Here is a 24,352-nt window from a genome sequence, read left to right on the forward strand (position 1 = left end):
ATTTATGAAACTCAGGAGCCCATGCAACTGACATTCCTCAAAGAAGTCATTCAACCCAAAGTGAATTTAAAGCCGTATCTCTGGTGAGTAGGAACTCCTGGAAACTGTTGAAATACAACTTCCCTTCCCCTCTGTAATCCTAAAGCTTTCTTTCAGCTCACTTAACAGTAGGCCTACATTGTCTGCTTGTTATGGATGATTTTCTATGAATTCATTTTTCATTAGTGCTAAGCTCTGTCTATTTCCGTGAGCATTTGTGCTCTTTAAACTCAAAAGCAAGTTGAGTTTACCAGAAGAGAAAGGTAAGCAGATAGATTGCATACTGTTCAAACTAGTAGTTTTTAATCGACATAAGTCTAGTCATCTTGACAAAGAATTGACCCTTCATAAGTTTCTCTTCTGAGTGTAGGATTGGGACATACCCACTGGGAAGGAGGCTGGGTGCTGGGAAGCTGTCTTTCCTTCTTTCTGAAGGGGCATCTCTGGTCAGGCCACAGACTTGCTGCCTCTAACTCTTATTTCCTTCTGTTGTCAAGCAGCATTTGGTGAAAACTGCAAATTCAGAGAACTAGCCTTGTCCCAGGCTGCTGTTGGGTTGGCCTGCTTTTCTATGCAGTGTATCAGATACAAGGATTAACTGGTGGGGGTTGCAACTGATGGCATTTTCAGGAATCTCCAGGAAATACAACTCTACAACATGCAGATAGGGTGTATTTGAGAGGGTTGCTATAATTACAGAATTTTAATGCAACTCTGCTAGGATCCTGAGCTATTTTTCATGCACTTGTGGAGATCAGCCCCATCCAGGGTGTAAATCTTCTCAGAGACACCTCCTCCAAGTCAGAGACTCTCCAGATGTCCCTTTAAGGATTCATCAGACCTTACATTACACCCCTGATCTGGATTTACTGAAAATCTGCTTCACCTACATGGGGTGCTGCACATCAGTTCATGGACAGGTTGCAAATTTATGGAGCAACTGTGGCCAAGTGGCTGCCTCCTGACTCCTGCGGCTGCTGGAGATTAACTGCTCTCCTCTGTCAGGCAGAAAGGAGTTATGGTCAGTCCACAGGGCCTCCATAATTTTCCCCATATAGGATTGAATCTCAGTTAGGAAAAGTGGCAGCCATACCACCATTTCTTGTAACAAAAGGGGTTGGGAGAACTTTGATGTTGCCATGACAGTTGGATGTGATGCAGAATCCAGAGATGACTGTCACTGTCTGTTCTCTGAACAGACACATCACTTGTCATTTTAGACCTGCTGTCAGTGTGACATGTACCTGGCCTGGCCTCAGGCTGAGTGTAACATCCCACAGAGCTTCCTGGTACCCCATGGATGGGAGCCTCTGCTTCCACGAAGAGGGAGGAGATGGTCATGGTTTATAAATGGAGGCTACCATCTCCTACCAAGTGCCCCAACAAAATCTGGGATGTGGGTGAGCCCACACATGAGCTCATTGTGTGACTTTTACAGTTGCCCTGAGACAGAAAGAAGGATCAGAGCTCAGGGTCTGCTGTTGATGAACCAAAGTTAAACATCAGGTCAATGGAAGCAGCTCTGAAGCTTCTCTGAGACCTGCAGCTGCTGCTAAGGGCAGAGCAGGCACTGGATTTCAGATCACCAGAGACTGCCTTCCTGTTGGAGGACATCTGGATCTTGGGTGAGAGGAAACAAAGCTGAGACACAAGGGGGTGGCAAAGCGGATCTAACACACACATCAGTGAGTGTCCACCGTGCCTGCTGTGTGGGAATAAATGGCTCCTGAAAGAGTGTAGTTTGACAAATGTGCTCCACACAGCCTCACAGTTCACAAGCATCTGGGTGCCTTGTCAGGCCCTAAAGCAGGCCTAGTATATTCTGCTGTAGGTCCCGATTTGCAGAGGAAGGACCTTCACAGAGTGGCCTGCAGAGATCCAGGGTTTTCTAAGAAAATTTAGGTGAGACACTTTTTCTCAGGCATGGTGTCCACCACCACCTTGTCTTCTCTCTGCCACCTGCACTTTGTCAACAAGGAAACTTAGCTAATGAATTTTAAATAGCCTTTTAAACTCCCCCATCCTTTCTCCTTGTGAAATGTGGTATTAATTTTTAGACCTGAAAACCCCTGTAAGCAGATTTGTTTTACGAGTCATCTGTGGTAAAGATTTGACACTGTGAAGTCAGGGGGACTTGAACTGTGAAATATTGATCTGGTTTCCATGACCCTTGGAGCACTGTGCCTGATGCACATGGAGAAGTGAGTAGATGTTTGATTAATTCAGGGAAAGTCATAACTATCGATCTGACCATGGTCAAGACTGCAGGTTCAATTGCTAAATCACCAAGCTCATCAGAGGAATACACAACATCACCTCCTAGGATTTTAAGGCTGATTCCAAACCTAACCATCATGCAAAGAGAAAGGAGGATAGAGGCCTTTCAGAGGTTGATCATAGCAGAATGTATTGCAAGAAAGGCAAAATGCTGAAGCACAGGAAAATAAAGAAGAATGAAAGAATGGGAGGACATGGTAATAAAACCCTAAAATGCGCATTTTTCTTAAATTCTTTATAGCATAATACTTTGGATATAAAAGAAAACAATCGGGACTAGAATCCCCAGATTATTTCAAAATGGTAAATAATGTGGAGTCAAATCATGCAGAAGTGATTCTGTAGCTCAGGGGATATAGTGGCAATTACCCAATCTTGGTTGTGAAGGATATTTGTTTACAATATACCTGGTTTTAGACACTTAGAATAACCAGAGGAAGAAAAAGCCTGGAATGTACACATTTCAACCACAAGAGAAACAGAAACACATGGAACAACACCAAGGAGAAACAAGACCTTGGTCAAGTCACCTCAAGAGGAAAAAGAGAAGCAAAGAGAAGGGACAAACAGACCTAGCAAATGGAACAAGTGTTTGATTAGGAATTAGGACCAAGAAACTGACTGAAGGGACATGGGAACGTTATCCAGGAAATTGAAAGTTAAATTCTTTCTGTTGTTGTTGCTGTTGAGGAAGATTGGCCCTGGGCTAACACCCGGGCCAATCTTCCTCTGTTTTTCATGTGTGCCGCTGCCACAACATGGCTTGATGACTGGTGTGTAGGTGTGTAGGTCTGCACCTGGGATTCAAACCCATGAACCCTGAGCTGCCAAAGCTGAGCATGTGAACTCAACCACTATGCCACCGGGTTGCCCCTTAAATTGTTTTTAAAGAAAAATAAAATAGACACACTTTCACTAAGAAGTGGCACAAAGGATTAATATTTAGATGTTCAAAAAATCTTTGTATTTCAATAAGAAACACACAAGCATTCCAAGAGGAAATTGAATAAAGTATATTTTTGTGTAACTCAGAGTAAAGGGAATAGAAATGTCCAATTAACGTGTGAAGGGGCTCAGCCTCACTAATCAATTTATAAACAATGATAAAAGAGATATAGTTTCTCATTTCATATTAAAACATCACAAATGTATAGGAAATGCATGTGCTCATATTTTTTGACTGGACTATGGATTGTTTTAAACTGTTTTGGAAGACAACTGGTGATATTGGTCAAAATCTGAAGTGGCCTTTTTCATTATACACCAAAATACGGGCCAGCCTGTGAACTCCCGAGGAAGTCTGTGATGTCCTCCACATTTGTAAAACCTCAGAAAGGCAGGATGCACAGGGATCAGGGCAGTCTTAGACCACAGTGACCTCCAGCTGTATCTACACATGAAATTTAAGAAATGATCCTTAACAAATACAACTTGAAAATGCAGCCAGATATGCACCTCATCGACTGTGACCCATCCTCGTGCAGGTAGAACATCCTTAAACAGGCACCAGCTGTGATGTCTGGAACATGTCTGAGCAAGTTTCATGGCCCTTGAGAAGAAGACTGAGTGGGTCCTCAGCAGGGAGTGGGGATGGCAGACTGGAGGCTGGGAATGTGCCGGGCAGACCCAGGCTGATGTCACACACTCAACACCAGAAGGAGACTGTGTCAAGAGTCTTCACTGAGGAAACAACAGAGCCCAGGGCTCTGTCTTGCATTTTTTCAAACGCAGCTAACCTGGGGGCATCACACCACATGTGTGCTCTCCATCAGCTTTTCTTAGGAAACAAGAAGAATTGTGGTGGAGGAAGCTCTCTGAACCTCTGCTTCTCCCCTCTGGCACACCCTCTCTGCCCCTCCCAGTGATCAAGTGGCCTCAGCTGGGTAGGGCCTCAAATGCAGGCTCATCTCTCTCTGTCGAACAGAGTGGACACATTGTCTGCAGAGGACACTCACTGTCCAGCAAGTCCGTCAGCCTCAGGATATGCTGGGTAATGCATCTGTAGTAGTCAGGCCTTTCAACCTTGACCCCGTGACCCTGGGCTGCAGGTACACAATGGGGGTTGTCGGAGGGCCCCAAGGAGGGAACCTGGTGCCAGCTCACATGAGTGCAATGGTCTGTGGGGCAGCAAGATGCTGGGTTGAAGTCTTGCAGAGCCCGTGGTGGCCAAGGCTCTGCAGCAGCTGTGGGCAGCTGTTCCTGGTGTTTTGAGTCTCTGTACTGACACCAGGGAGGGAAACTGAGTCACGGTGGGGCCCAGAGCAGAGGAGGGCCAGGGAGGGTGGCCCCGAGGACAGCAAGGGAAGGATTTTGGAGGACTCCCTGGGCCTCGGTGGCCTCACATTAACACCTGGATTGTGGAGTTGTCTGCTTTACACGGAAATCCTACTGCCTTCTTAGAACTTTCCAGAACCCTCTGAAAGCATCAGATGGCCCCTCCACCAGAGTACTTTCTCTGGAGATGCCTTGATCCTACGTTATCCCCATTTCTGGTTCAGTCCCAGGACTTTCACACTGACCATGACCTCAGGCTCAGAATGAACAATAAACTATTTTTAGAAGTTGCAGATTTTTTAAATAAAAAATAGCATATGCTTATTGCAAGAAAACTGGAAAAATTTTTAAAAATCAACATAATCCTCCCATTACCCACTAGACACATTTTTCCGTGTCTCCCAGAATTTTCTACATTTAATAAACATTCATAAATACACATAGACATAGACTTATGTTTAGATAAATACATATTCAAATTTTCTTAATTGAAATATTGATTTTCCTGATCTTACTTTTATCAATTAGGAACAGTCTGAAAAGCTTTTATAATTGATGATTTTTTACTTCAATTCAAGTATTTTAGAGCATGAAGCAGCCATAGACTCCATCAGCAGCCCCAGTGAGTCCCACCACTGGCCCAGACCTACAGGACGGTGAACAGGACCTCCCGTGCCCAGAACCACCTGTGTTCAGGTAAGTGGTTGGGAAACTTGCCCAGGTGCTGATGACGATTTATTAAAAAGAAGTTAAAGTTGAAAACAAGTGTTTCATTTCATGTCCAGTAAAAACTAATTGAGAATCTATATATGAAGCTTTACTTCCTAAAGATGCCAACACTTTTATTTAATTTTTACCTTTTACTAAATTTGCCCCAACTATAATACACCAGATTATCTTTTTAATATTCTCAAATGAAACTGTAAATACTGAGTATTAATAGATCTTTTATCACTATCATTAAACACCAATGAATATAACTTCAAATTAATTACCTATTAACTCTTAATTATTTCATTTCTAGAGAAATTAACATAGTTTCAAATTAAGCTGATAGTACTCAGGAGGAACTCAAATTGTATTATTTTGTAAAATCTAGTTTTTGTGAATTGAGGCCTTCCAAATTTTTCATTTTTTACTTATCTAGTCTTGCAGAAATGCACATATATGGCTAAATAAATTAGATGAAACTAAAAGAAGTCAAGTTGTTTAATAAGTTTTTGCAACTACAGAGGTAATTTATACTTGAAAGAATAAAGAATTCAATATACAAATGCACATTTTTGAAGGATGTCAAAGTTCATTTACAAAGCTTGTGCAAAGCTTATGGCAATTCTTCAATCTATATTACAATTGGACAAGGTCTAAAGCAAAAATTTGAAACTGGAAACTTGCTGATCAGGTGTGAGCTTGTGGAAAGTGGCCTCCTGAGAACTGGATAGAACTGGCTTGCGTCTCCTCCAGCCCGTCCTGGGTCAGCCTTGCAGCCTGAGGGTAGCTGCTCTGTGAATCACACGTTTTCTTTTCACACGTTCATCAGCATCAGGATAATAAAGGTCCAGTTCTTGTCCACAGATGTGCAGTGGGGACCGTCACTGCAGCAAAAACCTGGAAAACTGAAATGCACGAGAAATTTCCAGTCTTGCAGCTCCATTTCACCACCAGTGGCCATCTCTGCAGGTGTTGACCCTGGTTTTATTAACCTCCTTCTGTATCCTCTGGTTAATGAATGAAAAGGGAGTCCACAATCAACCCATTAAAGATGAAGCATAATGGGTTTTGGGCATGAATCACAGATGCAGAGGAAGGACACACTTCCTCCTTTCCACAAGGCAGGTGCATCATGCCGTGCTTCCTACAGCTCTCTCTGTGGCTAGCAGATGCTGGGGAGATGCCAATGGGCTCATCTTTTACACAAGAAAAGGGATCACTACCACTTTGTGCCCCTAGGTATCCAGGTTGGAAGAGCTTCACATTTTATTTTCTTTTTCTGACTCACCCAGGTTATTCTACTTATGGTAGAAAGTCTGAACATAATTTGAAAAAAGAAATATTTGATGGTTTTGAGAGCTACTTTGGCAGCAAGAGCCTCTAGGTCAGCACCTGGGGAGGAGAGCAGCCAAGCCATGGGCCTGGAGATGGATCCACATTTGCCTTTTGGTAGCAGCTAGTTCTGAAAGGACCATCTGAGAAGCCTTCTTGTGAGTTTGGCAGGGGGCGTCCATCAGAGGGAAGGTCTTGAGAGCACCTGAAGCTTTCATGGGGACCCTGACATCCTACAAGTAATTGTCCCAGAAATAAGCCAGTTCCAATAGGGGTGGGACCATTAAGTCACACCATCAGAATACCTTGTTGGTTTAATATTTGCCTACCACAGGCAAGGAAACCCTGGGGGAAGACGAGACTTTCCTGGAGCCTCACATTTTTCCTTACGTTTTCACCACAGTGCCCTGCACTCATCAAAAATAACCAGGTGAACAAAGAAAAAGAATTGTACAAAAACAAAGACAAGAAAAAAAAGCTAGAGTAGATCTAGATATTACATTTACAAGTCGTTATAAGACACTGGTTTTAAAATAATTACAACTTATTTGTTCAAGGAATTAACTTTTTTGAGAATTTTGTCAGACAATTTTGGAAACTATGAAAAATAATTTGGAAACTATGAAAAATTCTAAGAGAATTTAGAACAAAATATATTAACTGGAAATAGGAACATGATAGGTGGATTGTAAAACAAATTCTGTGCATCTGAAGAGATAATTAGTGAACAGGAAAACAGAGCAGAGGAAATACTGAGACTGATGCATGAGAAACCCAAGGATGGGTGGTGATGGAAAGAGCCTCCCACACATAGGGCATGAGGGAATATCAGGGGTGGTGTAACTGGATCCCCAGAAAAAGGAGAGAGAGGAAACAGGCCACATGTCAGAAGAAGCCTTGAATGTTCTCAAACAAGAAAAAAAACACCAAGTGAATGATTTCAGAAGCATTAAGAACATGACACAGGATGGATCCAAAGAAAGGCCCATCAACTACCTCAGTGCTTTGAAACACAAAGATAAATCTTAGAGCATGATGAGAGCAGAGACAATTCGTGTCAAAGAACAGAAGTTGACGACCCCCAACTTCTTACCAAGTAGAATGAAGCGCAGAAGAAAATGTACACAAAAGTGCTGACACTGGGAACTGCCAACCTGGACTACTGTCTCCACGCAGATAACTAAGAGAATTTGTCACCTGAGTACCAACAACAAAAGGCAGATGTTGACCACAGGTGGCAGCTCAGTGTTGCCAGTAGAGCACAGACTGAAGGAAAAGATAAATATGAGGGCACATCTAAATACCTATTGAAAGTATAAAGCAATATGGTAATGCTTTGGGGGTTTATGCTCATATGAAATTTAAAAAGACATCAATAATAACACCAATGGCAGGAAAAATAAAGGGGCTTCTAAGGTCCACACATTGTCCATGAAGGGGTCCAAGGAAAATGATATGGACTTTATAAAACAAGAGAGCATGCTATAAAGGCTGCATAAACAGTGAAAGAATATTAATCAGATGCTCATGAGGGAGGGGGGAGGAAGAGAATCATTATGGATGAATAAACCCAAAGAAGGCAACAAGGAAGCACAGAACAGGCAGAATAAAGAGCAAACAGTGGCAAACAGTGATAATGGTGCCTAGATGTCCAATATCAGTGATTTTGTGACATGTAAATGGAATAAATACTCCATTAGAAGGCAAAGTTTCTTAGAATAAAAATAAAATCAAAATATGCGCTCTTAGGTTGATCTTAAAGTATCCGTACAAGTTGAAAGGATAATGTATACGTTGTATAAGTAATGCTAAAAAGAAAACTCGAGTAGTACACCAATTTCAGACAACGCTGGCTGACGGGAGAAAAATTCGATGGGAACAAGGACATTGCGGAGTGATAAATGGGCCACTCCACCAGCAGGATGTAAGGATCCTAAACTTGTGTGCAGAGAACTGGGGAGAGATTCTTGGGAAGTGGCCCAGGACAGGTATTTGTACCTGTGCTATTAGTTAAATAGTCTAATTTAACAAAACATTAGTGATGGTTCCTATCACATGGCTTTACATTCTCAGTCGCCACTATCAAGTGTTAGGGATCTAACATCTTGTATTTTAACTGGGTCCTATTTACATGTGTTCTGGAAATTACTACATGTTTATTTACCCTTGGGAAACTGGCCATCAGTAGATGGTAAAAACTCTGTCCCCAGAGACCTTATTGGTGGTGGCAGGGGTATGTCTACACTTTTAGATAAGGCAGAACGTGACTGACATGTTTACACAACATAAGAATGGTCTTTGGTTCATCTAAAGACACTCACAAACACTGTCTGTATAGGTAAATTTGGTTAAATCATCTTGAAGCCCTTAATTTAGAGAAGCTAACAAGTGAAACATTTGCTCTCCTCTCCAGGTTAAGAGCACACAATTTTCAAGAGTGACTAATTTGTACTTACTATCATGGTTAATGTTTCCCTTCTCCTCATTCTCCCTTAAATGATCATTTCCTTGCAAACTTTGATTTACTTAAAAACAAAATTCTTTAGAGATGGACATGACATTTGAATTGAAACTATGGAAGGATGTTAATGCAATAGCCCAACATATTTTTGTTGAGCAATTAATAATTTCATTAATTGACCAAGTAAACAAATAGTTCTTTGAAGAAAATAGCAATCACAAAAGTTTTTTTTTTATAATTTGTTTTATAAACATTGCTGTAATATCAAAGGTAATAATATTAATATCAGGCAGTGAGTAAGCTCATTTCCAGTGTTTAAATATAACAAATGGTTGACAATTATTTATTTATGCTGTTTTCATTGATTCAAGAATCAGTATTTTAAAATAATCTTTATTTACCATTCATTAGGAAAATGTGCAGCACTATCTGTGCAGATGTTACAGAAGAGACTAAGAATATCAATATTAAATAAAAAATAACATAGAGATTAGTTGAAATATATAAAGAGAATGTTTCACTATCGTATACACAGTTAAAGTGGACGACTTTAGAGGTATATCTATAGGACTGGATTCCTTCTTTTCCAATTGTATGTAAAGATGGTTCAGTCTCACTAACCGAACTTTCTGAATATTGCTCAATGTCTGCTAGTTTGCCATTCCTGATATACTTGAATTATTAATAAAACCCCACATTAGCTAACATATTAACCATTTCAAATAAGACACATGTGTGATGGTCAAATATATCAGGTATACTGAACAAGGCTAAATAATGAGTTAAAAAAGATAACAGCTTTAAATTTGTATTCTTTGTGGGGCTGGCCCAGTGGCACAGTAGTTAAGTTCACACGTTCTGTTTTGACGGCTCGGGGTTCGCTGGTTTGAATCCTGGGTGCAGACCCAACGTCGCTTTGCAAGCCGTGTAGTGGTATGCGCCCCACATATAAAAGTAGAGGAAGATGTGCAAGGGTGTAAGTTCAGGGCCAGTCTTCCTCAGCAAAAAGAGGAGGATTGGCAGCAGATGTTGGCTCAGGACTAATCTTCCTCAAAAAAATAAAAATTGTGTTCTTTGATTTCTGCCAACTATCATTTGATGTCCAAAGGATAATTGAAATTAAATTGTTCTATTATAGATCCAAAATAAAGGATTCACAGTACCTGTGTTTATTGGCATCAGCTTTAGATAACTCAATACATTCATCACTTACAGGATATTAATAAAGAGGACACATAGCCTCTAGTATTTAAAGACGAAGGATTTATACATAAAGGTATATACCCAAACTAAAAATAAAGTGCTGGATTATGGGTTATTCTTATAAATAGTGGCTTGATCATTCTGTCAAGATTGAGCATTAAAGCAGTTAAATATATTGTATGTAAATAGATTAATATGCAATAAATAGTTCCTTAGTAAATAATCAGTGACTGATATTTAAAACAAATTTGTCACAAATGTAGTAATATTAAATATCACTGTATTTATTAAATATTGCTCACCCATATTTATTTGTCACCTATATTAATAATCTAGCTATCAGCCTTTGCTAAAATTTCTCAATATGTATAGAAAATAGTTTTTACCTTAACGTTTATATAGCTTTTTTACTCATAATTTATAAGAAATATAATTTACTCTCACTTGAATATTAGTCTGCTCCCTTGCCAATGTAAAAAATGATGTTACTTCTTATGAATCAAATGCTGTCTAACCACACTATGACTAGCAGTTTTGTGTTGTGGCACTGAGCAAATTGAGGAATACAAAATAAATCAATTAATCTTACTTTTTGTTCTAGCATCCTTATTTTTTTCAATCCCTTTCGCATTTTTATACCAAACAATAAACACACATGTACCATTTTACTTAGAGTAATATAGTTATAGAGAGGTGATGAGAGATAGATAGGTAGATAGAGCTATAAATATAAATATAAATATATGAGTATCTGTAATAATTTAAGTACATGCAAATATGAATGTTTAACTTTAGGAAGTAGATTTAGAATTCAATGATATAACTAAGTTTACTTCAACGTTTCCCAAAGGTTTTATAAATAACACTTGGATAACATTTTTAAGGCGTAATATGATTTTGAAAGTAAATTATAATTTGTAATCCCGCAACTAAAACAATTATTTTCAATTTTTAAGAGATGCATATTTTCTTTTTTTAAAACAATTGGCAGCATAATATAAAGTAAGTAACCCACCTATCTTATGAGTCTTTCATTTCTAGTTAATGTTTTATTTGTAATTCCATAATATTTTTCACTTGTAAATTTTCCAATAGGGATTTGTCATATCTTACATCTGAGGTGGTTTGAGATTAGACTCACTCCAAAAATTTTATAGTAAAAACTTTTCAAAAATGTGTCAGCCATATTTATGTGTTCGTTTGTTTTAAAGAACACCTGGGTTTATTCAGAAATAACTTTTCTAAAATTTGCAGAAGCGGTCTTCATTTCTAACTAAGAATCAAGTGGTCTTATCTATGTTTGTTTACTTCCAGTACATGACTGTGGTTTAAACTCCATAATTAAAATTTCCTTATAAGAAAATTCTCTTGTCTTATAAATTCCTTATAAGACTTGTACATTAAGAAAAAACAAATTAAAAAAGAAAATTTCAAAATTATAATTTCATCACATAAAGGGAAGAGTCTATTTATCTAGTTCAATCAACACAAACCAGCTAGTGCAAACTTTACTAAGTTATTTTGGAGATACCAAACAAGTAGGTAGTTTAGTATGAAAAAAGATAAGGTGTCTCAAGTGTTAAGACACCTTCTGATTTTTAATACCACGTCTTATCTTTCCATCTAATATTTGGAGAAAGAGATAAGTATTACAGATTTCTCTCTTCTAATTTATTTTAAGACAAATTACTTTCTGGACTCTCTATTTGTTTGTATTTTTATGTAATGAGATGTTTCCTCACTGGAATCAGACACCAAAAAAAGCAATATTGCTTTCTTTCACTAAAACCCCAGTGCCTGGTATAGCTTATGGGTGATTAACTTTTGATGACAATCAGACCAAATGAATTATGATTTGAAAAACTACCATTGGGTATGGTCGTATAATAATGGTAAAAACAATTATGTTCACGCATTAGAAAAAATGAAATCAAACACCAACTTAAAGATTAAGAAGTGAAAAGATCATTTGTTAGGGAGAAGTAGAGGTGAATAATAAATCAGTTGTGCTTAGCAGGTAAAACTCAGTTTGTTGTCTTCTGGGAGGTAAATTTTTGAGTGTAAACATTTATTTGAAAGATTAAATAAGACTTTAGCACGTACCAGTCACATGTTGGAGAAAGGTAATTTATGACAGAAACAGTGTAGCCAATTTTTTTTTCCAGGTAATTTTATTGGGATTATAGTGATTTGTAACTGTGCAACTTCAGGTGTACCTTGTTGTTTATCAATTCCTGAATACTCTCCATCATACTCACGCCCAGTAGTCCAGTTTTTCTCCATCACCACACATATGTGTCCCTTTATCCCTTTCGTCCACCCCCCAACCCCCTTCTACTCTGGTAACCACTAATCTATTCTCTTTATCCATGTATTTCTTATCTTCTACATACTCGTGAAATCATGCAGTGTTTGTCTTTCTCTGTCTGGCTTATTTCCCTTAACATCATACCCTCAAATTCCATCAATGTTGTTGCAAATAGGATGATTTTGTCTTTTTTATGGCTGAGTAGTATACCAGTGTATATATATACCACATTTTCTTTATCCATTCATCTATAGATGGGAAGTTGTGTTGCTTTCACACCTTAGCTATTGTGAATAATGCTTCAATGAATATAGTAGTGTATAAGTCTCTTTGGATCTTTGATTTCCAGTTCTTTGGATAAATACCCAGTAGTAGGATAGATGGATCATATGCTATTTCTATTTTTAATTTTTTGAGAAATCTCCATACTGTTTTCCATAGTAGCTGCACCAGTTTGCATTCCCACCAGCAGTGTATGCAACGTTCCCCTTTCTCCACATGCTCTACAACATTTGCTGTTTTTTACCTTGGTAATTTTAGCCACTCTGATCAGTGGAATGTGATATCTCATTGTAGTTTTGATTTGCATTTCCCTAATAATTAGTGATGTTGAGCATCATTTCATCTGTCTGTTGGCCATCTATCTATCTTCCTTGAAAAAATGTCTGTTCATATCCTCTCTCCATTTTTTGATTGGGTTGTTTGGGGGTTTTTTTTGTTGAGTTGCATGACTTCTTTATATATTTTGGAGATCAACCCCTTGTCTGATAAATTATTTGCAAATATTTTCTCTCAGTTGATGGGTTGTCTTTCCATTTTGTTCCTGATTTTCTTTGCTTTGAAGAAGCTTTTTAGTCTGATGTAGTCCCATTTGTTAACCTCTTCTTTTGTTTCCCTTGGCTGAGTAGACATGGTATTTGAAAAGATGAGTCTGAGACAAATGCCAAAGACTGTTTTGCCTATATTTTATTCTAGGAGTTTTATGGTTTCAGGTCTTACATTCAAACCTTTAATACATTTAGAATTAATTTTTGTGTATGGTGCAAGATAATGGTCTACTTTCATTCTTTTGCATGTAGCTGTCCAGTTTTCCCAAAACCATTTATTGAAGAGACTTTATTATCTCCATTGTATGTTCTTGGCTCATTTGTCAAAGATTAATTGTCCATAGATGTGTGATTTTATTTCTGGGTTTCCCATTCTTATCCATTGATCTGTTTGTTTGTTTTGAATACTACAGCTTTGTAGTATGTTTTGAAGTCAGGGGTTGTGATGCCTCCAGCTATTTTCTTTTTTCTCAGGATTGCTTTGGCTATTTGGAGTCTTCTGTTGTTCCCTATAAATTTTTGGATTTTTTTGTACTATTTCTGTGAAGAATGTCAATGGGATTTTGATTGGGATTGCATTGAATCTGTAGGTTGCTTTAGGTAGTATGGACATTTAACTATGTTTATTCTTTTGACCCATGAACATGGCATATCTTTCCATTTCTTTATATCTTCTATAATTTCTATAATTTCTTCCAATAATGTCTTATAGTTTTCACTGTACACTTTACCTCTTTGATTAAGTTTATTCATAGGTCTTTTATTCTTTTTGTTGTAATTTTCAATGGGATTGTATTCTTGATTTCTCTTTCTGCTAGTTCACTGTTAATGTATAGGAATGCAACTGATTTTTTAAAATTGATTTTGTACCTTGCAACTTTGCTGTAGTTATTTATAATAGTTTTCTGGTGGATATTTTAGGGTTTTCTATATATAGGATAATATAATCTGCAAATAACAAAAGTTTCACTTTTTCCTTTCCAATCTGGATTCTTTTTATTTATTTTTCTTGCCTAATTGCTCTGGCCAATACTTCCGGTAGTATGTTGAATAAGAGTGGCAAGAGTGGCACCTTGTCTTGTTCCTGTTCTCAGAGCGATGGCTTTCAGTTTTTCACCATTAAGGATTATGTTGGCTGTGGGTTTATCATATATGGCCTTTATTATGTTGTACTTTCCTCCTATACTCATTTTATTGATAGTTTTTTAATCATAAATGGATGTTGGATCTTGTCAAATGCTTTCTGTGAATTTATTGCAATGATCATGTGATTCTTATTCCTCATTTTGTTAATGTGGTGTATTACATTGATTGATTTGGAGATGTTGAACCATCCTAGCAGCCCTGGAATAAATCCCACTTGATCATGGTGTACGATCCTTGTTATTTATTGCTGTATTGGGTTTGCCAATATTTTGTTGAGGATTTTTGCATTTATGTTCATCAGCAATATTGGCCTGTAGTTCTCCTTCTTTGTGTTGCCATTGTCTGCTTTTGGTATCAGGGCGATTTTGGCCTCGTAGAATGTGTTAGGAAGCATTCCATCTTCTTCAATTTTTTTCAATAGTTTGAGAGGGAGAGATACGAACCTTCTTTGAATGTTTGGTAGAATTCTCCAGAGAAGTCATCTGGCCCTGGACTCCTGTTTTGTGGGAAGTTTTCAATTACTGCTTCAACCTCTGTACTTGTGATCGGTTTACTCAGATACCCTATTTCTTCTTGATTCAGTTTTGGGAGTGTGTATGAGTGTAGGAATTCATCCATTTCTTTTACATTATCGAACTTGTGGGCATATACTTTTTCATAGTATCCTCTTATAATCCTTTGTATTTCTACAATATCTGTTGTAGTTTCCCCTCTTTAATTTCATATTTTATTTATTTGGCCTTCTCTCTTTTTGTTTGGTGTGTCTGGCTAAGAGTTTGTCAATTTTGTTTATCTTCTCAAAGAACCATCTCAGTTTCAGTCATCATTTCTATCCTTTTTTTTGGTCTCTATTTCATTTTTTCTGCTCTGATTTTTATTATTTCCCTACTTTTTCTGACTTTGACCTTCATCTATTCTTCTTTTTCTAGCTCTGTTAGGCGCATTTTAGATTACTTATTTGAGATTTTTCTTGTTTGTTGTGGTGGGCCTGTACTGGTATGAATTTCCCTCTTATGACTGCATTTATTGCATCCCATAAGAGTTAGTATGTTGTATTTTCATTTTTGTTTGCCTCTAATCATTTTGTAATTTCCCCTTTGACTTATTCAGTGATCCAATAGTTGTTAAATAGCATATTGTTTAGTCTCCAGATATTTCTGACTTTCTCACTTTTGTTCGTATGGTTGATGTCCAGCTTCATAGTACTGTGATTGGAAAAGATGGTTAGCATGATTTCAATCTCCTTAAATTTACTGAGGCTTGCCCTTTGTCCAAGCATATACTCTATCTTTGATAATGTTCCATGTGTACTTGAGATGAATGTGTATTCTGCTGTTTGAGGATGGGATGTTCTCTCTATATATATCTATTAAGCCTATCTGCTCAAGTGTTTCATTGAAATCCACTATTTCCTTGTGGACCTTCTGTCTGGATGGTCTATCTATTGATGTAAGTGGGGTGTTGATGGCCCCCACTATGATCGTGTTGCTGTGAATTTCTCCCTTAAGGTCTGTTCATCATTGCTTTATGTACTTTGGCATCTCGGTGTTAAGTGCATATATATTAATGTGTTATGTCCTCTTAGCAGAAAATCCCTTTTATCATTGTCTCCTGCCCCTCTTTGTCTCTCCTTGTCTTTTTTATCTTGAAGTCTGCTTTGTCTGATATAAGTATGGCAACACTTGCTTCCTTTTATTTGCTGTTTGCTTGGAGTATTGTCTTCCATTCCTTTTCGCTAAGCCTGTGTTTGTCTTTAGAGCTGAGATGTGTTTCCTGGAGGCAGCATATTGTTGGGTCTTCTTTTTTAATCCACTAAGCTGCTCTGTGTCTTTTGATCGGAGAATTCCATCCATTGACATTTAGAGTTATTATTGATATTTGAAAGCTTAATGCTTTCATTTTATCTCTTGTTTTCCAGCTGTTCTATGTTTCCACTGTTTTCATTCCCTTGTACGTCTGACTGCCATTTCACTTTGGAGGTTTTCTTTGGTGGTTTTGCAGATTTTCTTTTTATTTATGAATTGTGGCTCTGCTCTGATTTTTTGTTTAGTCGTTACTGTTACATTTGCATAAAAGATCTCATAGATGAGATTCTCTATTTTCTCACAGCCTCTTTTCTCCATTAGCCTAAGTAGGTTCCATCCCTTTCCTCCAGCCTATCCTGTTTTTCATACACTATTGTTTCTTAGTTAGTAAGTTCTTTCTTGCATTGAGTGGAAGTGTACTTTCTTACTTCTCCTACCCATCCTGTCTTTTGGAGACACAAGTAGAGTCTGGATCCCAGTTCCATGGAACATCCTTAGAAAAATGGGAAGATGGTCAAGTATTCTCAGACTTTTTGAGTTGAAGCATCTCCAGTTCATCAGCCATCCCTTAAAAAACATGGTTTCATGTCAGGTCACCACATTGGTAGTTTCTTTTGTTTCAATTAATTTTTAAACAGTAGGATTTGGAAGGGAATGCACTACTCTAGGCATGGCTTGATTAGCAAAAGATAGATTCCCATGTCTCATATTAGAGCACTTTTCTGCTATCAGTATAGGTAAGAATATTCCCTTTCTTCTTGTACATACTGTATATGATTATGAACTCTATCCTTTTGATGACCACATCATACAGTGATGACTACATCATACATTGAGTTAAAGAAAAAAGAAAAACATTAGATCTGTCTAACTATACATTCATCCTGTTTTTATGCATTAGTTTTGGGGCTAACCCTGGGAAGTTATGTTTATCCTGTTAGGTTTCTTTTGATTGGGTTACTACAATCCTAATTTTGGTTGACTCTAAGGCTTCTAGCTTAAAAAAATGAGTAGATGATTATGCCATCAACTGAGATCAAAAATACAGGAGAAACGTGTGTGTGTACATGCATGCATGCATTAAAGGAGGACTTAGGATGGAAGCCTGAGGAATCCCAATGTTAAGAGGCAGCTGGGAGAAAGGAGGCAACAGAAGACACCAAGAAGGGGTGGGCCATAGTGTGTTGTGAAAAGGAGAGGAGTATCTTGGAAGGTGGACTGACTGTGTATTCAGGATATGGTAGACACCTGAATACATAATGAAAAGGACATGATCTCTGCCTCTGCTCCTGTTTTGATTTGCTCCATGGTTCAGCTCTTCATTTAATGGCACTACCTAGTCCATCGTGCCTGAAAACTTGTAGTCATCTTTTATTTGTCCTTCATAATCTCGCATATATTGGGTTAACCACGTTTTACTGACAAAACATAGTTTTGAATTATAGCATACTTACTGGGAAAAGCACACAAATCTTTAGTATCTAGCTCAATGACTTTCTTTAACAATGTAAATACACTATAATAGCCACCCCCTAGATCAAGACATTCACTACTCTGGCTCTCCAGAAGCCTCTATCATGCCCCTTTGCAGAAATTACTCCCACCCAAGGTAACCACTACTCTGACTTCTATCTCTGTAGCTTAGTTTTTCCAGTTTTTGAATTCATGTAAATAGAATTATACTCTATGTACTCCTTTCTACCAGGCTCCTTTTATTAAACATCCTGTCTGAGATTAATCCATGTTGTTGCAGGTAATTTGTTGGCTTTTATATAGCTCTGTAGATACGATTATTTATTATTGCATAACACATTAGTTTTGGTTATTGATAACTGTGTAACATGGAACTCCAAATTAGTGGAGTGAAACAGTAAACATTTTATTAGTCAGATTCCGTGGGTTAGAAATTTATGAGGGAGACATTTCCCTGTTCTCTTATGGTTAGGGTCTAGAATCATTTAGAGGCTCTTTCACTCACATGAAGGTACCTTGGCTGGGATGTCTTGAAGACCAAAATCCTCTGGGATCATTCACAAGGGCACCTACATTTCTTGTTTTGAAAAGTGGCTGTTTTATTTTTCCAATGGTACATCTCAAGTGCAATTTCAATGGAGATGGAAACTTCTACTTGAAAGTTGTTCTCCTTCTTTGCTACTTTTGGGTCCCAAGTGACTTGATCAAATAGTGTTCAGATATTGCTGATACAAAGGCTGTACTGGGGTTGGTGATCATATATGACCAGAGGAAACTTAATGTAGGTATCTAGAAGCAGAGATTCCTTTGAGGAAGGGAGGAGGTTTAGGAAATGCTTGGTGAGCATAGTCTGTCTGGTGTTGGATAAAATCACAAGAATTTGGGGATGAACTCCTGCCTCCTCATCCTGGCCCCTGGTCTTGAGATACCAAGTATAAATGGACATGGTGTGTGTCAGGGCTTGTGTTGGTGGTCTATTTTCTCAGTGCATATGGTTCATCTTCTGTTTGGGAACTAAGTCTTATCACCTGATTGCCAGCATAGCAGTTGCTATGAAGGTGGCTGTGCCCTGGTTGCAGATTCTCCATGAGGAGATTCTCCGTGAGGTCTTAGCTCTTCACAGCTTGTTGGCTGGGTTCCCTGAGCAAGCTTCCTGAGAGTGGCACATCCTTGGGAGTCACATAACACCACTTCCACAGAACAACACTTCTATTCTGTTGATTGAAGTAGATAAACACCTGCTTAGATTCAAGAGGAGGGAACCTAAACCTCACATATTTATGGCATGTGTCTCCAAGAATTTGTGGCCAATTTTTAAAACCACCATGAAGTAGATACCAGAATTGATTTATCCATTCTATTGTAGATCGATATTTGGGTACTTTCTACTATGGAGGAATAAGGAGAATGATGCTCTAATCATTCTTGCTCCTTTCTCTTGGTTCACATGTTTGCATTTTAGTTGACTGCATATCTAAGAGTACAATTGCTGGTCACCTTGTATGTATATTTCTGCTTCACTAGATAGATCCTGCCAAACAGTTTTCCAAAGTGGTTGTACAAATTCATAGTCTTACCAGCAATGTGTGAGAATTCCACTTGCTCTGCAGCCTCACCTCCTCTTGCTGCCATAGTTCAACTTTTAATACCTGGTTTTAACCCTTCTGTGGTTGTGTATGAGATCTCAGTGTGGTTGTATTGCCCTTTCCCTGATAACTAGTGTTGAGCACCTTTACATAGGCTTGTTAGACTTACATATGCTTGTTAGACATTGGGACACGCTGTGTTGTGATGTGCCTATTCAAGTCTTTTGCCCATTTTTAACAAATTGGGTTGTTTCCCTTTTTTCTTATTGTAATGATGAAGTTTGTATGTATTCTGCATGTGAATCCTGTTTTGACTACTAGAATTGGAAACATCTCTTCCCATCCTGCAACTTGCCAATTGCCTCTTGTAATGTGTCTTTTCACGAACTGCAATTCTAAATTTTAATGAATTCCAGTTTACCAATCTTTTTTTTTTTTTAGAGAGAGAGTGTTTGTGTGTGTATGTGTGTGGGGGTCTTCTTTAAGAAGTTTTTGCTACCCTGTCATCCTGAAGATGTTTTCTTATGTTGTCTTCTCGATGCTTTATTATTTTACCTTTCACCTTTAGGTGAAAGTGTCCAGGAATTGAGTTTTGTGTGTTGTGAGGGTAGGGGTCAAAGTTTCTTCTATATCCACATGCTTATCTCTATGAGTAATAACAGGCAGCATTGGGACAGGGGGACACAAGCCTGGGAGTTAGGGGTCATGTATTCTCAGGCTTAACCAACAGTTAAAGCACCCTCTGAACTTGGGCATGTTATTTTCCCAGTTCTCCCTCCTCTCAGACTCCTTCCTTCCTCCCTTCCTTCCTTCCTCCCTTTCTCGCTCCCTCCATCCATTCTTTCCTTCCTTCCTTCCATCTAGCCATCCAACCATCTGTCCAGATATCAATGTATCCAACTGTCCTTCTGCGTGTTCACCTGTTTATCCTTCTCCTCTCCTTCCATACTCTTTCCTCCCATAGCTCCAACTTCTCTTCCTTGTCTTTATTCTTCCTGCTTTCCCTTTGACCCTCCATTTGTCCACTCTTCCTCTGTCCATCCAAGTATCCTTTCTGTCTGTGCCTCTACCTATCTCTTTTTTCCGTCTCTCTCTTCAACCACACTCACTCTCTTAGGTTCATCTCATTCACAGTCTTGCTCTTCCCTCTACTCACACAATCACTCCTTCTGTCACTCATGTTTATGGCTCACCTGTGAATGATTGTCCTGGAACAGCCACTAGTGGAACACAGAGGAGCCTGGGGGGCTTCTTCACTCTGTGTGGAGCCCTGGCCCCCCACCCTTGATGACAGTTGTTTCCACAGCTTCTGAGCCTGGCACCATGTTCCTGCCTACTTCCTCATGACCAGACCCACCACAAGCCACCACAAGTATATGGGGCCCCTCTTCCTTCCTAAGAGAAGCCCTCTAGCCCCACACATCCACCAGTCAATTATTACTCGGGAGCTGGGAAGCCAAGGTATGGAATTCTGGTTTTAGGGCCGTCCTACTGATCACAAAGATTATACCAATAATTCAATCTGATGCCAGTCCTTGAGCCCCTAGTCTTGTCAAATTAAGAAACAAATATAACATAAGGGGGGATGCTTTGAGGAGAGGCATCTGGCAACATTTGAAGGGGATGGACTTTCTGCAGAAAGTTTTGCCTAATTTGGATCTTTAATAATGAGTAAGAGTTACCGAGGAAAATAAGGTATGGTAAGTGTTCCTGGCAGAGGGAATTCCATGAGGAAAGGCCCAGTATCCAAAAACAGCATAGTGTATGGAAGAATTGATAGGAATTTGGTTTGCCTGAAGCACAAAGCCAAACTCAGAGTGAATGAATCAATGAGGCTGAAGAGTCAGCAGGAGCCAGATTTGGAAGGGCCTTGAGTTCCAGGTCAAGAAACGTGAACTTAATTCTGAAGACCTTAGAGAGCATGGGTGTTACTAGAGCAGGAGTGCTCCTAGTGAGATTTTCATTTCAAATTTTTTTTCTAATGTTCAAGGCAGAGAACATCCTTTAGACAGAGCATCCAATGAGTCTGTTAAGGTGTTGTTTCTGGTGAGAAAAGACAAGACAGGGCTGGGACATGGATGGAGAGAAGAAATGTAATGAGGACCATTCTGCAAGTGGAATTGGTGTTACTAGGAAGTGAGGGAGAAAGATCTGAGCAGAAATGCTGGCTTCAACATGGATGACCACATCAGTGGGTGGTGGTACCACTGGGAGAGAGGATAAATGATTATAATGAATGTGGGCCTCTGATCTGGCCGCAGGCCAGCTCTCAGTGATGGCCATATCTCCCCCCCCCACTTACTGCAGCTGAGGCACGACCTGAAGACCCTCACCCTCAACTTCAGCATCTCCAACCTCCAGTATTCAACAGACATGAGCAAGGGCTCAGGCACGTTCAACTCCACTGGGAGAGTCCTGCAGCACCTGATGAGACCCTGGTGCCTGCAGCTCCTGGTAAGATGAGCCCCAGCCAGCCACTCCCCAAGTACTGTCTCTCCTGCTCCTCCTCCTCCTCCTCCTTTCTCCACAGCTTTGATCCTTGTTCAAGAAGAGTAGCCTGGTCCCCTTGTACATGGATTTTGGACTGATTTACCTCAGGTAATTTTCTTTTCATAGAATTTGCCAGTCATGACCACTTTTGGTGACCACCCCAATTTTCAATCTTCACACTGACTGCCAATTTGCTCCTCCCTCACTCTGGCCCCCATTATCAGAGGTTTCAGGACATCTCTCTACAGTCCCCCTCTCCCTGGGCCTCAGAAGGATGGGGCAGCCACTGGTGTGGATTCTGTCTGCACCTACCATGCTCACTCCATGGCTCATGACAGAGGCCACGTGTGACCAAGAGCAGCATTCCTGGGAGCTGAAACAGCTGACCCACCATGTCACCCCAAGGGACCTCTACCACCTGATCAGGGACAGCCTTTTTGTCAGTGGTAAGTGTTCATGCAGAGCTTAGAATTACAATGATCATTACTTATAGTGTTCTATTTTATTTCCTCTTTAACAATCAGCCCAAGTTCTGGTTGGGGGACACCTTCCTCAAACCTCCAAAGGGAGACTCTCTCTTGTTATTTTAGATCTGATTCATATACTATGTGTTTGCATTTCTTAGGGTTTTCTCTATAAATTATCAAGTCATCTGCAAAAGGAAATAATTTTACATATTCCTTTCGAATTTAGATGCCTTTTTAAAATTTGTCTTGCCTAAGTGCCCTCATTAGAACCTCTAGTTCAAGGTGAATAACACATAAAACGAGGGCCAAGAACATTGTTTCATCCCTGGTCTTAGGGGGAAATTATCAGTCTTTCACCACCGACTGTGATATTACCTGTCGGTTTTCAAGGATTTTACTTATTAGATTGATAAAGTTCCTTTCTGTTCCTAATGTGTTGAGTGTTATTTGTTTTTCTTTTTTAATTATTAAGGATGTTGTATTTTGTGAAATTCTCTTTTGTATGTCTGTATCACGGTCAAGTGGCATTTTTCCTTTATTCTATTAATATGGCCAGTTACATGAATCAATTTTCCAGATAGGAAGCCACACTATCAGCTAGAGGTGAGAGACTGAGACTTTCTCTAGTCTTTCCTGGGCATGCACAGAGCCCTGCACACTTGTGGCCTTCTAGATCCTCACCAATACATTGGAGCTTTTCAGAGCCCTCATACACATGTCATTCTCCTAATTTTTCTTTTCAGTTTTTCGCTCACCTCTCACTTGCCTCAACTAGTATAGCTCGCTCAGGTAGCTACAATAGCAAATAATTACCACTGATTGTTCTGGTAAGCATGCTAGGGGAGGTTCTCCTCACTGAGCAAGCTCTGAGTCAACTCAAGAGAAGCCCCTAAAATTGGACATTTACAAGGAGCTGACAGGTAGGTCAGATGGTGAAATTCAATGGGGATGGGTCTTTGTGAACTCCAAACTCATTATGCCTTCTAGGCTGCTGGTTTTTACATCTACCATGGTTCTGAGACTGATGGTTTTCCAAGTTACTAAGGCTATGATCAGAGTAGGATGGGAACAGCACAAATTTTAATGCCACTGAGATTATTCCCTTTACCAAGATTCCACTGTCTTTCTTAACTAGACACTCCTCAGATTGTGGCAAGCATTTGGTTAACTTCTAGACTTCTGCAAAAGTTGATTTTTACCATTTTCACCAGTGTCCTCATTGTTTGCATGGATTTTCAGAAGTCCTTACTCCAACATTTCAGAAATGTTCTCCCTGTGGCTATTTATTTATAAATTAATTACGTTAAATTACATGACATGAGAAATTTAGTTCTTCGCTCACACACATTAGCCACATTTTAAGTGCTCAAAAACCACATGGGGCTAATAATGATTCTATTGGATAGTGCGGACACAAATGTTAACATCCTTGCTGAAAGTTCTCTTAAACAGGGCCTAGAAGCAGGGCATCTAGAATCAGGGTAGAACTCCAGACAATCTTGTTCACCCCTTGTGCCCTTCCAGCTCTGTCCCCTGCAGTAACCACAATAGGGCGGCCTCCCTGTGTAACTTCTCACCATTGGGACACAGAATGGATAGAGTTGTGATCTGTGAGGAATTCTTGTATCTTGCCCAGAATGGTACCCAGCTGCTGAGCCTTTCCCTGGACAAGAACAGTGTCCTCATGGATGGTAAGACTCCCTCCACATTGGGGTGGAGTGTGGTTTCCAACTTCCACACCTGGGGTCCTTGCTGGGAATCTGGATGCCTGGGGATGGGACAGCATTTGACTTTCTCAGACGGGCAGAAGATGACATAGTCCCCCAGGCTTTGCCCACCATTGAGGGAGAGAAAAGGACTCCCAGTGGGATATAGCAGGCACTTGCCTTCTCTCAGATGGCTCTGTGGCCTCAGGATAGTCACTTCCCCTGTCAGGACACCTGCTACATTATC

General features: G+C 39.4%; 1 long non-coding RNA gene across 1 annotated transcript; it reads left to right on the forward strand.

Moving 5' to 3' along the window:
* Positions 1-5,052: 5,052 nt before the first annotated feature.
* Positions 5,053-22,390, forward strand: LOC138919886 (uncharacterized). Its single transcript, XR_011430432.1, has 3 exons — positions 5,053-5,286; positions 21,750-22,040; positions 22,271-22,390. It is a non-coding gene; the product is annotated as an uncharacterized lncRNA (long non-coding RNA).
* The last annotated feature ends 1,962 nt before the right edge of the window (positions 22,391-24,352 follow it).

This window comes from Equus caballus, chromosome 21, assembly GCF_041296265.1.
Source record: "Equus caballus isolate H_3958 breed thoroughbred chromosome 21, TB-T2T, whole genome shotgun sequence".
In the NCBI taxonomy this organism is placed as follows: Eukaryota; Metazoa; Chordata; class Mammalia; order Perissodactyla; family Equidae; genus Equus; species Equus caballus.